The following is a 15,553-nucleotide window of genomic DNA, read 5'->3' on the forward strand; positions in this document are numbered from 1 at the left end:
ATTCCCCTGTCCCATCTTCCCTACCATCCCCAACTCCCCAGTCCCTTCGTCCTCCCCAGCATTACCGCCTACCCTGTTCGCTCGTCCTCCCTGCCATCCCTCACTCTCATCCCCTCGTCCTCCCCACCATTCTCCACTCCATTGTCCGATGCATTCCCAAATGATCTGATGTTCCCATCACTGAAATATAAGAAAAAGTTAAAAAACGAAATGAAAAACAATTAAAAAATATAAAAGTATACTATACTCACGAAATGAATGGTATGATAAAAATGCAGCTCAATTTCAATACAATGTTACACAAAATATTTAAATCAAAATGAAAATAAATCAAAATCTATGAAAATTCAATTTCTCAATGAAATCAGAAACATTGAAATGGAATCATAACATATTTTGTATAGCGTGTGTTGCTCTTATGTGCAATAGATGGCACTGTTTTTCAAAAAAGTATGTTTTTAACTGTCACAGGTGTGCCATCTATACTTATACTCACGAAATGAAAGGTATGGTAAGCAACACAGCTCAATTCCAATGAATAACACTCAAAATAATTAAATCAAAACGAAAATAAATCGAAATCTATGAAAATTCAATTTGTCAATGCAATCGGAAACATTGAAATGGAATCGTAACACATTTAATATAGCATATGTTGCTGTTATGAGCAACAGATGGCGCTGTTTCTTAAAAAAAGAATGTTTTACCAGTCACGGGTGTAGCATCTATACTTATCATTACGAAATAAACGGTGTGGTAAACAACACAGCTCAATTCCAACACAATGTTACATAAAACAATTAAATCAAAATGAAAATAAATCGAAATCTATGAAAGTTCAATTTATCAACGCAATCGAAAACATTGAAATGGAATCATAACATATTTAATATAGCGTGCATTTTGCTATTACGTGCAACAGATGGCACTGTTTTTCAAAAACGCATGTTTTTATCTGTCATAGGGATGGCATCTATATAGTAGGTATATAAAACGATGCGCCTATTCGAATGCAACGTTGTGTCAAAATTTCAAAGCAATCGGTGAAGAACTTTCGGAGATAACAGCGTGTGTTGCTCTTACTTCCGACAGATGGCGCTGTTTAAAAAAAAAAAAACATGTTTTTTCCTGTCACAGGTGAAGCAAGTATATAGTAGATATATAAAAAGACGTGCCTATTCAAATGCAATGTTGTGTCAAAAATTCAAAGCAATCAGTACAGAGGTTTCAAAGATTTTCCTCACATGAAAAACACAGTTTTTCAGAAAAAGCATGTTTTTTTTTTTTTACCATCACAGACGTGACATCTATATAGTATGTATATAAAAACCTGGCCGGATGCGAATGGAACGTTAAGTGAAAATTACAAAGCAATCAATGAAGAACTTTTGAAGATTAGCGATTTTGAAGAAACGAACATTTCTATTTATATATATATATATGTCGTACCTAGTAGCCAGAACGCACTTCTCGGCCTACTATGCAAGGCCCGATTTGCCTAATAAGCCAAGTTTTCCTGAATTAATATATTTTCTCTATTTTTTTTCTTATGAATTGATAAAGCTACCCATTTCATTATGTATGTGGTCAATTTTTTTTTATAGGAGTTAAAATTAACGTAGATATATGACCGAACCTAACCAACCCTACCTAACCTAACCTAACCTATCTTTATAGGTTAGGTTCGGTTAGGTAGCCGAAAAAGTTAGGTTAGGTTAGGTTAGGTAGGTTAGGTAGTCGAAAAACAATTAATTCATGAAAACTTGGCTTATTAGGCAAATCGGGCCTTGCATAGTAGGCTGAGAAGTGCGTTCTGGCTACTAGGTACGACATATATATATATATATATATATATATATATATATATATATATATATATATATATATATATATATGTCGTACCTAGTAGCCAGAACTCACTTTTTGGCCTACTATTCAAGGCCCGATTTGCCTAATAAGCCAAGTTTTCCTGAATTAATATATTTTTTCTAATTTTTTTCTTATGAAATGATAAAGCTACCCATTTCATTATGTATGAGGTCAATTTTTTTTATTGGAGTTAAAATTAACGTAGATATATGACCGAACCTAACCAACCCTACCTAACCTAACCTAACCTATCTTTATAGGTTAGATTTGGTTAGGTAGCCGAAAAAGTTAGGTTAGGTTAGGTTAGGTAGGTTAGGTAGTCGAAAAACAATTAATTCATGAAAACTTGGCTTAATAGGCAAATTTGGCCTTGCATAGTAGGCTGAGAAGTGAGTTCTGGCTACTAGGTACGACATATATATATATATATATATATATATATATATATATATATATATATATATATATATATGTCATACCTAGTAGCCAGAACGCACTTATCAGCCTACAATGCAAGGCCCGATTTGCCTAATAAGCCAAGTTTTCATGAATTAATATGTTTTCTCTAGTTTTTTTCTCACGAAATGATAAAGCTACCCATTTCATTATGTATGAGGTCAATTTTTTTTTAATGGAGTTAAAATTAACGTAGATATATGACCGAACCTAACCAACCCTACCTAACCTAACCTAACCTATCTTCATTGGTTAGGTTCGGTTAGGTAGCAGAAAAAGTTAGGTTAGGTTAGGTTAGGTAGGTTAGGTAGTCGAAAAAACATTAATTCATGAAAACTTGGCTTATTAGGCAAATCGGGCCTTGAATAGTAGGCTGATAAGTACGTTCTGGCTATTAGGTACGACATATATATATATATATATATATATATATATATATATATATATATATATATATATATGTCGTACCTAGTAGCCAGAACGTACTTCTCAGCCTACTATTCAAGGCCTGATTTGCCTAATAAGCCAAGTTTTCCTGAATTAATATATTTTCTCTATTTTTTTTCTTATGAAATGATAAAGCTACCCATTTTATTACATATGAGGTAAAAAAAAATTTATAGGAGTTAAAATTAACGTAGATATATGACCGAACCTAACCAACCCTACCTAACCTAACCTAACCTATCTTTATATGTTAGGTTAGGTTAGGTAGCCGAAAAACGTTAGGTTAGGTTAGGTTAGGTAGGTTAGGTGGTCGAAAAATCATTAATTCATGAAAACTTGGCTTATTAGGCAAATTGGGCCTTGCATAGTAGGCTGAGAAGTGCGTTCTGGCTACTAGGTACGACATATATATATATATATATATATATATATATATATATATATATATATATATATATATATATATATGACCGAAAAAGTAAGATTAATAATTCTTACACGAATTTTCTCAATATTTCTTGTGTTTCTTTTCACTGTCGATAGTAATTGAAAAATCAATTCTCCAAATTTCATTTTTATTTCTAGATTGACAGGACACTTGAATGCGTTTCGTAATAACTTATTACATTTTCAAAGACTTTTAGTTTACACACACACAACTATAACCTGCAAACACTAAACAGAGTTCTTACTATGCTATGATTTAAACAGCTTTCATTTTATTTTATTCCCGCATTTTGGGTGAGGTGATATGTTACAACAGTTTTGGATGAGGTGAACAAAACTTTCAACACAGGACAGAACACGAAACAATGGGTATTATTTGGGTAAATTGAAGGTAAGAATGGAAGCAACTGCAGAGGGCCTATTGGCCCTATGTTTGTTTCCTTAGTGTAGACTGCAGTGTGGAAACCTTCGCTCCTTTCCATGACTGTTACATCTAGAAAGGGCAGCTTCCCATCCTTCTCCATCTCGAAAGTGAAACGCAACACAGAATTCTGCTCAAATGCCTCCTTCAGCTCCTGCAGATGTCTAACATCAGGTACCTGTGTAAAAATGTTGTCAACATACCTGCAGTATATGGCCGGTTTCAAGTTCATGTCGACTAAGACCTTTTGCTCGATGGTACCCATGTAGAAGTTCGCAAACAGGACACCTAGGGGAGAACCCATGGCGACCCCATCTACTTGCTTATACATGTGCCCATCCGGGCTCAAGAAGGGTGCCTCTTTAGTACAAGCTTGGAGTAGTTTCCTTAGAATGTTTTCTGGTATGTCAAGAGGAGTACAGGCCGGATCACGATACACTCTGTCCGCTATCATCCCGATTGTTTCATCCACAGGTACGTTGGTAAACAGTGATTCTACGTCCAACGAGGCTCCTATCCCTGTGGCCTGTGTTCCCCGCAGTAAGTCAACAAATTCCTTTGGAGACTTCAGGCTGAAGGCGCAAGGAACATAAGGAGTCAGCAAGCCGTTGAGTCGCTTCGCCAGTCTGTACGTGGGTGTGGGTATCTGGCTGATGATTGGCCGAAGTGGGTTTCCAGACTCATGTGTCTTGACATTTCCATACGCGTATCCAGGTTTATATTCCCCAGTAAGAATTATTAATCTTACTTTTTCGGTCAAATTTAATAATATATGTCTACAGGAAAGACTGCTACCAAAATATACTAATATTGAAACGCACGACCCAGCAGCAAGGAATCAAGCCTTCACGATAAAATACCGCCAAGATCTGATTCGTAATCAGATACATAAGGCAGAAAATATACATATAACAGTATGTATATTTTTATTCCTTAATTGTGATGGAAGTGGTCTTTAAAATCTATGTTGAGTCTTTCAAATGGTTGAGCAGCTTTAATCAAATGCCCAGAGTCAAATTTGCAAAACTGAAGTTTAAGTTCAAAGCATGTAGAACAAGAATTAGTCATCTTCTTCACTTCTTCCACAGAATAAGGCAGATTTCGACATCGGACAAAATGAGCCATACGAGACACTTCAGGGTGACACACATTTTTTTTTTTTTTAGATATATACAAGAGTTGTTACATTCTTGTACAGCCACTAGTACACGTAGCGTTTCGGGCAGGTCCCTGGAATACGATCCCCTGCCGCGAAGAATCGTTTTTTCATCCAAGTACACATTTTACTGTTGCGTTAAAGAGAGTCTACAGTTAAGGAATTGCGCCCAGTAAATCCTCCCCGGCCAGGATACGAACCCATGACATAGCGCTCGCGGAACGCCAGGCGAGTGTCTTACCACTACACCACGGAGACTGTTTAAACTGAATTTCCATACAGTTCCTTAAGTTCATCCACACTGGTGGGACCACATATGCACAAGAATGCATCCGCAGGAATGTTCTTTTTACCTGTGCGATATACAATGTCATAGTGGTAACAGGAGAGTTCGACTCGCCATCTAGCTATTGTATATTTTTTAATCTTACCAGCTGATTTAGATTTAAACATTAAAGCAACACTACGCTGGTCAGTCGTGAGCCGAAAATGGCGTCCAATGAGATAGTGTTTCACCCTGATGAAACGTTATGCATTTTTGTGGCTTTACAAGATTACAATGTTGTTCTTGTTTTAGATTCAGCTACTCGGAACAAAGGTTCCAAGTAGCACGGGCTATGGCGAGCCCGAAGAATGTAAAATCATCAATGCTATATACTCTCATAAACCCAATGTACCTTCTTGTATATATAAATAAATAGAAAATGTTCCTGTTAACATTTTTAAATTTTTGCTACAAATTATCAACAAAAAATTATCTGTTAACTTAATGAATTGCCCGAAACGCTATGCGTATTAGTGGCTTTACAAGAATGTAAAAACATCAATGCTATGTATACTCATAAACCCAATGTACCTACTTTTATACAGTGTATATATAAATAAATAAGTAAATAAATAAATATTTTATAAGAGTTCTACCGTTAAGCTTGAAGGGCGGATGATATAAGAAAACCGCTTTATATTTCATGGGAAACTAGTGTATAACTTTGTAAATTTTTTGTATACAGTTTTACTTGTGTAAAAACAAATTTTGAACTCAGTATGGGAAGTTTTATGGTATATGCACAATAAAACTAGTTTTATAAAAGCAGATTTTAGAAATAAATTTTCAGTAACTGCTAGTATACTAGAGAATGATGATATTTCATCGCTGTCGGTCTTGCAAGTTTTTACGCGGTGACGTCATGTTATCAAACCTCATTTAAGACTATGCAAATATTTAAAGATAACAATATAATTGTCCTCAATATGCCAAAATCCGAAATACTATTTTACATATTTAATATAGTAAATAGCTATACTATAAAATTAAACATGAATAGAAATAATACCATAGTGTATACTCTTTTAGAGTTGAATTCTTTTTCCCGAATAATATCATCAATTTTGCTGTGGTGTATCGAACAGATGTGCTGACGTTATCGCTTCTCGGCCTTATAGCTTAGATAAAAGTATAAAGCATAGCCAAAAGGCCGAGAAGCGATCACACTAAACTCCATTAAACAAAATTGCAACACGTTCCTCCCAAGGAAGACTGCTGAGCAACTCATAATTAAGATCAATTCCTAATGCACCATAGCTTAGGTAGGCTTTTCTCTTAGAGTACAATACAGTCCAATTCAGTTTCTTTCTTTATTATGCACCCCATACCCATCCCGTAAGTGCTGGTGCAAAGGGTTGCAGAGGCATATAATCGGTTCAGGAACCTTACCCCATAGTTTGTTAAGCTAAGCAAGTGACAATCATTTGAAGATAATTACACAATTATTAATAATACACACACATGTGTATATATATATATATATATATATATATATATATATATATATATATATATATATATATATATATATATATATATATATATATATATATATATATATATTTTAGATTAAATATATATATATATATATATATATATATATATATATATATATATATATATATATATATATATATATATATATATATATATATATATATATATATATATATATATATATATATATATATGGCAAGCATAATGGAAGTGTGTGTTATGGTAAACATAACAAATACTTCGCCCAAAGTATGTGTTATGTTTACCATATTTCTCTGGGTTTGAGAATATTGTCAAGGCCTTGAAACTTTTTGATATACATGTATTGTTTAGCTACGAAAATACTGTTGGTAAGCTATTTGTTAGAAACAGCCCTCGTAGTGATAATTGTGTCATTTATAAAATACCTTGTAAAGACTGTAAAAAGTTCTATGTTGGGCAAGCATCTAAAGATTTGAAATGTAGAATTTCCCAACATAAATACTCTGTAAGACATGGCCAATTGTCTAATGCTTTGTTCGTTCATTTGTCAGAAGATGCTCACCAAATTGATTGGGAGATGGCTTCTTCAATAACGAATTGTAAAAGCACCTATAACAGAACCATAATTGAATCTGCTTTGATACAGATCACAAAAGAAAGTAATTTGAACATTAGCAGTGGTTTATATAACTTAGATCCATTTATAATAGATCAATTAAAGGGCGATTTGAGTAGGATCACTGGAACACATTTGTCTCACTAATTCATTGTAAATATTTACTATCTTATGCTATGATATGTTTGGGCCTGTGTGTGGTTATGAATGGGAGCTGCATCGGATGGGCCAATAGGCCCTCTGCAGTTTTTGTGCGGCTCATATCTGTGTCCACTTATTGTACCTCGCCTCACTCTACCATTCTCTCCTGCCAATTTATGTCCAGTACTTGACCTGTAAAAAACAACTCCTTCTGAAGATGTATTAATATACGAAAGTATTTAAGGAAAATCCTGTTTCAATTTTCCTCCGTGGTCTGACACTATCATATACATATATATGTGAACAAGCCTGAATGGTCCCCAGGACTATATGCAACTGAAAACTCACACCCCAGAAGTGACTCGAACCCATATTGCCATGAGCAACGCAACTGGTATGTACAGGACGCCTTAATCCACTTGACCCTTAAGGCGTGTGCGTCACTTCTGGGGTGTGAGTTTTCAGTTGCATATAGTCCTGGGGACCATTCAGGCTTGTTCGCATTTGTGTTCCTGACGTGTGCCCCAAAGAATGAGGTGGTTTGATAAAATGCTATGCCCAAGATTACCATCCGGGAGCCGGCGGGGGGGGGGGGGGAGGTTCAAATAGCTTTGGCTATCACCCCTTTTTGTTCGGTCGTGATGGTCAAGTGGATTAAGGCGTCCTGTTCATACCAGTTGCGTTGCTCCTGGCAGTATGGGTTTGAGTCACTTCTGGGGTGTGAGTTTTCAGTTGCATATAGCCCTGGGGGACCATTCAGGCTTGTTCGCATTTGTGTTCCTCATGTATGCCCCAAAGAATGAAGTGATTTGATAAAATGCTATGCCCAAGATTAGCATCCAGGTGCCGGCGGGGGGGTTACCTTACCTTGAGGTGCTTCCGGAGCTTAGCATCCCCACGGCCCGGTCGTCGACCAGGGCTCCTGGTTGCTGGACTGATCAACCAGGCTGTTAGACGCGGCTGCTCGCAGCTTGACGCATGAGTCACAGCCTGGTTGATCAGGTATCCTTTGGAGGTGCTTATCCAGTTCTCTCATGAACACTGTGAGGGGTCTGCCAGTTATGCCCCTTATGTGTAGTGGAAGCGTGTTGAACAGTCTCGGGCCTCTGATGTTGATAGAGTTCTCTCTCAGTGTACCTGTTGCACCTCTGCTTTTCAAAGGGGATATTCTGCACATCCTGCCAAGTCTTCTGGTCTCATGTGATGTTATTTCTGTGTGCAGGTTTGGGACCAGCCCCTCAATTATTTTCCACGTGTAAATTATTATGTATCTCTCCCGCCTGCGCTCAAGGGAGTACAAATTTAGGCTCTTTAGTCGGTCCCAGTAGTTTAGATGTTTTACTGAGTGGATTCTAGCAGTAAAGGATCTCTGCACGCTCTCCAGGTCAGCAATTTCTCCAGCTTTGAAAGGAGCGGTCATTGTGCAGCAGTACTCCACTTTAGAGAGCACAAGCGTTTTGAAAAGTATCATCATCGGTATAGCATCTCTAGTGTGAAAAGTTCTTGTTATCCAACCTGTCATTTTTCTTGCAATTGTGACGGCTACTTTATTGTGTTCTTTAAAGGTAAGGTCTTCCGACATGAGTACACCCAGGTCCTTTGCATTGCCTTTTCGTTCTATGTTATGATTTGCCTGAGATTTGTAAGTGGTTTCCGTTTTTATATTTTAATTTTTTCCAGAGCGTATGAGCTGGAACTTATCTTCGTTAAACATCATGTTATTTTCAGTAGCCCATAGAAAGACCTGATCTACATCTGATTGGACGTTTGCCGTGTACTCTATGTTGCCTACTCTCATGAAAATCCTAGTGTCATCTGCAAAGGATGATACAGTGCTATAGGTTGTGTTCTTGTCTATGTCTGATATGAGGATAAGAAAAAGTACTGGAGCAAGCACAGTACCCTGAGGGACTGTACTGGAGCAAGCACAGTACCCTGGGGGTCTGAGCTCTTCACGGTTCATGGGCTGGATTTCATTTTGTTGACTATTACACATTGGGTTCTGTTGGTCAGGAAATTGTAGATCCATCTGCCTTTTTTTCCAGTAATTCCTTTTGAACGCATTTTATGTGCAATCACACCATGGTCACATTTATCAAAAGCTTTTGCGAAATCTGTGTAAATTACATCAGCGTTTTGTTTGTCTTCCATAGCATCTAATGCCATATCATAGTGATCCAGCAACTGCGACAGGCAAGAGCGCCCTGTTCTGAAACCATGTTGTCCGGGGTTATGGAGATGCTGTGATTCCATGTATTTTGTGATCTTACTTCTTAGCACTCTCTCAAATATTTTTTATGATGTGCGATGTTAGTGCTATCGGTCTGTAATTGTTTGCCTCTTCCTTATTTCCTCCTTTATGGAATGGTGCAATCTCTGCTGTTTTTAGTATGTCAGGGATAACGCCAGTATCTAGGCTTTGTCTCCACAGAATGTGAAGGGCCTGCGATAGTGGTTTTTTAAAATTCTTGATGAATATGGAGTTCCAAGAATCCGGGCCTGGTGCAGATTGCATAGGCTTCTTCAAAATCCAGTGGGGATATTGTGACATCTGATATAAAATTTGATGTTGGTATCATATCCATAAAAAATTCATTTAGGTTATCAATTTTTAGTGCGTTTAATGGCTCGCTGAAAACAGAGTCGTACTGCTTCCACAGTAACTCGCTCATTTCTTTGTTGTCATCGGTGAAAGTTCCATCTCCCTTTCGCAGGGGCCCGATACTAGATGTGGTTTTTGATCTTGATTTTGCATAGGAGAAAAAATATTTCGGATTTCTCTCTATTTCACTGATGACCTTTTGCTCTCTTTGCCTTTGCTTGGTTTTGTATGATTCTTGTAGCATGAGTTCAATTGTTTCTATTTCTCTACCTAACCTTCTTCGCCGTTCTTGAGATAGGGTACGACTCTCAAGTTGTTCCACGATTCGTTTTCTTCGCCTATATAGGGAACGACGTTCCCGTTCCAATCTGCATCTCTTTCTCTTTTTTCTTAGGGACATGCGGTTTGAACATATTTCTAGTGCTACTGAGCTTATTTTTTCCAGGCACTGGTTCAGGTTTGCATTTTCTAGCTGTTCTTCCCAGTTTATTTCTGTGAAGTCCTGGTTTATTTACTCCCAATTTACATGTTTATTATTGAAGTTGAATTTGCTGAAATCTCTTCCACCGATAATCTGGACTGGTTTTGAAGGTCTATTCCCCATGGTTGTCAGAACTTCACTTAAGTTGTGATCTGAGTAACAGGTATTTGTAATCATTATGTTCCCGATCAATTCATCATTATTAGTGAAAATGAGGTCCAGCGTGTTCTCCTTCCTAGTTGGTTTTACTATTTGCTGGTTTAAGGCAAACCTGTCACACATCCGTAGCAGGTCATTTGCATTTACCTGTTCATTTAGGCTACTTCCTGGTATTCTTTCTGATATTACTGTATTAGCCAGTTGCTTCCATTTCAGGTGCCGTAGGTTGAAGTCCCCAAGCAGGATGGTGTTCGGAGTTTGATTTGTGAGGTTTTCCAAGCAGTGTTCTATTTTCATTAGTTGATCTTTAAACTGCTGAGGGTTTGCCTCCGGTGACTTATATACAAGGACAACAACTACATTTAGGATCTCTATTTTGAATATCAGCACTTCCACCATATCATTTAAGGTGTTTAGCAGGTCAGTACAGATGAGTGTGTCTTTGATGTAGAGGCTGACCCCACCCTGAAGCCGGTGTTTCCCATCACATCTGAAGAGATTGTACTCTGAGATCCATATTTCACCATCAAGGTAGTCCTTTGTGTGAGTTTCCGTTAGGGCTGCAAACACTGTACTTGCCTCATGAAGGAGACCATCTATATAGTGAACTTTGTTGGATTTGCGTGTTTTTATACCCTGGATGTTGGCAAATATAAATGATGTTATCATGTTAGTGGAAGTGCTGGATGCTTTACTTGGTGTTAATATCTGAGGCTCTGGTAAGGAGGCCACTGTGTTTGCGTCCTCTCTAGCACTTGACCGAGTTGGTGGTAGAGTCTGGTCATTTTTAGCCATTCTTCTCCTCCTCCTCCTCTTGCTAAAAAATTATCCCGGTCGATCGAGTAGTGGCTCTTTTCATAGTGGCGAACTGTCGGTTTTATTCGCCTGGTACCTCTTATATGAAAAGCTGGACATTCAACACTGAAGCACTCTTTCCTGTCCAAAGAGTTCTTGCAAATTTCTGGGTGAAAGAATTCACAGCTTTTGGTACATTTACCTGTATTGAGGAGGTTTCTGCACTTTCTAGGGTGATCGTACTTACATGTTCCATTTGTTCTTCGCGATATCCCATGCTTACAGGTAGCCCATTTGTAATACCAACAGATTTTGGATCCTTGTTTTGTTTGTTTCCCTTTGCCATGGACCGCACTCTGCTGCGGCGTCCCCGACACTGTGCTCTGCTCCGGGGCCTGTGACACCGTGCTCTGCTCCGGCGCCATTGACTCCCCGCTCTGTTCAGGCATCCCCGACTCCCCGGTCTGCTCAGGCGTCCCCGACTCCCCGCTCTGCTCAGGCGTCCCCGACTCCCCGCTTTGCTCAGTCATCCCCGACTCTAAGCTCTGCTCAGGTGCCGCTGCCACCGAGCTCTGTGCCGCATCTGGTTGTACCTTGGTGTCATGTACAGTTAGTTTGAAGACATTAGAAATTGCTATGCAGGCATTAATTAGTAATTCTCTGTTTTCGGCGGGAGTTTTATCCAGGATTTCCATCATCTTCAAAAAAGTTACATCATCCTTTTTGCAGAGCCAGTACACAGAGTGGCCACTGGGACCATTTCTCCTTGAATTATTAGTCATATTGGCACATTTTTTGTGTATAGCTGCTGAACAGAGTTGGCATTGAAAGCTCTGTTGGTAATCTACCTTCATGTTGTATTCTATGCACGTTTTTATCAAAGACATTTTTGTTGAACACTTCTGTTCAGTGGTGATGGTCTTACAAGGTGGGGTGTTGACCGTTGGGGGTTTGACTGTGGGTGTTGATCGTGGGTGTTTACCAACTTGAGATAGGCCTCGAGGAGGCTGTATGAACTGGCAGTGTTGCTACCACGTGTCGCACTCTTAATTTGTTTTGTTCACTTGTTAGATTACATTACTTGCATTTTCCCGCTAGTTATCTTTCAGTGGAGGCGTCTAGTTTCTGTGTCTGGGCACTAGTTACCTGAGCACGTTACACTATTTGGAAGAATAAACACACAGAGGGTACTGGGGTGGGCCTACCTCCAAATCGCCCTTGTTTACATACACACGACGGACTTCTTTTGTGTATAATTTGTTCACTTGATATTAAAATATGTTATCTAAATTTTTTTATAATAGACACACGTTTTGCATAGAGAGCTTAGCACTATGGGCACTGATTTCCTGATGTTTCAATAGTGAGAGATGTGATTTATTGACGACTTGGCAACTATTGCCTAAGGCCTCCTGGCACCACGAGGGCAGGCGTTGACTACACACGAATTTCACTTATTTTTCCTTGAACATAAACGGTCGGATGGTAATCACTATGAAATGTTGTTTAAAAATGTTGAGACACACTTTAAAAGTTATCTGACTGTGTTTAGTTCCTGTATCACTGAAATATCCTTAGATATATATTGTTTTCCGCGGAGCTCGCATAGCGTGGCCCTGCCCCTCTCACGCCCAGAACGACCCTCCAAATGGGTGGTTCAAATAGCTTCGGCTATCAACTCCTTTTGTCCGGTCGTGATGGTCAAGTGGATTAAAGCATCCTGTACATACCAGTTGCGTTGCTCCTGGCAGTATGGGTTCGAGTCACTTCTGGGGTGTGAGTTTTCAGTTGCATATAGTCCTGGGGACCATTCAGGCTTGTTCACATTTGTGTTCCTCACGTGTGTGAGGGAATCTAGATTCCCTCAGCTAGTTTTCCTAGTTTCTAGATTAGGCTAGTCGCTCTAGGGACTCTAGAAACTGAAGCTTTCAAACTAACATATACTTGTGTGGTGTTGAATGAAAGCTTATGTTAAGGACTGTCATTCGAGACTAGTTAGAGGTCTGTGATTGCTCTGTAGAGAGAATTACAGAAATTTTCCTGTTTCTGTGAAATAGGATGAGAGGTGAGAGTGAAGTGGTATGTGAGGTACTTGACTCTCAAACCGTTAGAGGTGGGGGGAAAGTGGGGTGACCGTTGCCCCCCCCCCCCCCCACCATGTGAGACATTGCGCCTCTGTCTTTAGGGCTCCCCCTCCTTGTGACGCCACGGGACGCCTGAGGGTAAGTGAGGCCTGTGATTGGGTTAGGCACCTCTGCTCCGAGCTGATTTTGGCGCAAACAGCTGTTATTGGAAGCGGCACCATGGTGGTGTGCTGGCTTCCTGCTGATTGGTCAAGACAAAGTAGGGGGGGAGATATGGGCATTATGAGTTTCCCTAGCCCGCAAAATCGTCAGTTTGAGCTGGGTAGCAGGTGGAGGAGGACGTAGCTGGGTGGAGGTGGGAGTCTCCCATCTCCACCCCCGTTAATCGCTGTCGTTACCGTGGTGTCCAGCGGTGATGGTACTCCTGCCATCCCGGGTTGTGTCTAGGCCCAATTTTCGTGAAATTTGGGGCCGATGAGGTTCGGAAGGACCAGTAAAATAGCCTCAGAGACAGTGGGCACCCATGAGGCAGCTGGCAGAGCTTCATGGTGTAACAGGTGGTTCGAATAACCTGTCTAGTGTTGATGGACAATTGGTGGAATCAGGGCAGTGTAATTGTGGTGAGATTACAGGCCCCTGTTGGACTTTGAATTCCGCCAGGCGGCGTCAGTGTGGTGACGCCGCCGGCCATTATCACCCGAGTGTACGAGCGAGCATGCTGATGATGGGGTGTAAAGTGATCTCCCATCCAGGTGTGTATGCTTGCAGGCGCAGGCAGCCAGCTGGGCTGAGGCGCTCCAGGCCACCCGCGCCGGCCACCTTGGCCAGCAGCCCGGATGGGGGAGGGGGGGGCCACCCACCCAGGTCCCCCGCGCGGCCAAACCCCCACCCCACCCCCGCACACCAGCTCAGCCGTATGGGGTGCTATGAAGTCATGCGCTACCCGTGGCCACCTCTTAGTGCCACGTGGTTAGGCCACCTTCCCTGGACATCCTAGGGCCACACCTCGCACGAGGAGCGAGCTAGGTGTTTACAGCCAGAGAAGTAGTGACCAGGAAAAGGATTGTGGTGAATACCCAGAGCCGTGAGTACGATAAAAGTGTTACAAGTGAGGGTAGCAGCTGAGTGACAGCTGTCAGTGGCACGTCCAGGTGACTGGTAGGGCGGTACCTGGAGATGGAGGTTGTACACGGGACCACACTGTAGATATATAAAGTATAAGTGTGTAGACTGACTCGAGTATGTAACCGGTCAGTGTAGAGATTTACCATATAAATGATCCAGTTGTCGATTCTATATAATCGGTCAAGCTGGATTAGTGCGATAGAGTACCAGCATGTAAAATTATAATCATTATGTTGCAGGGATGTCAGTGGATACCCTGAGGTCTGTGTAGTTAGTTACATTTACCTGATGATATAATTTTCATTGATTATGTGAATGCCATTTCTATATGTTCATTTGCATGTTTTATGTACTGTGTTGTGTGGTGAGTCAGTAGATGTGATTGCTGACTGATTGCCTAATGATGTCATTAGCAGGTGGGTATGCTGACGGCATCATTATGTTGCAGGTTTGTGCAGTGTTATTATCAGTTTATACGATATTGCTGCCCTGGGAGCTGTGTTGAGGGTTTTAGGGACCTCTAGGATTATTCAGGGGAATTCACAGTACTTAATGAGAGCAGGCAGTTGATTGGTAAATTGCCTTGCTGAGGTAAGTGTGTGTTCACAGTAGTCCTTTGCAACGGTTGCAAGATAAGGGGGGGCAGTAATATTGGTATACTCTTGTTGTTGCACAACCGTGTGTCGATCATTACTGTGTGGGCACAGTAATTAACGAGTTGCAGTAGCCGCAACCGTATGTGGGCAGTGCATTTGTGTTGTTGCATGCCATTGTAGTGTGACCTATGTAACACTGGGGTTACTTTGTTTCTTTAAGTTGTGTTAAGGACTTAAGGATTCAGTGAGTTAATTAGATAGGGGTAATTAACTGGATAAGGGGTGCACACTTATTGTGGAGTGAGTGGGGGCTGTTATGGAAGAACAGTGTTGAGCTTGAGTGAGATACGTCTC

This window comes from Procambarus clarkii, chromosome 84, assembly GCF_040958095.1.
Source record: "Procambarus clarkii isolate CNS0578487 chromosome 84, FALCON_Pclarkii_2.0, whole genome shotgun sequence".
NCBI classification, from domain to species: Eukaryota; Metazoa; Arthropoda; class Malacostraca; order Decapoda; family Cambaridae; genus Procambarus; species Procambarus clarkii.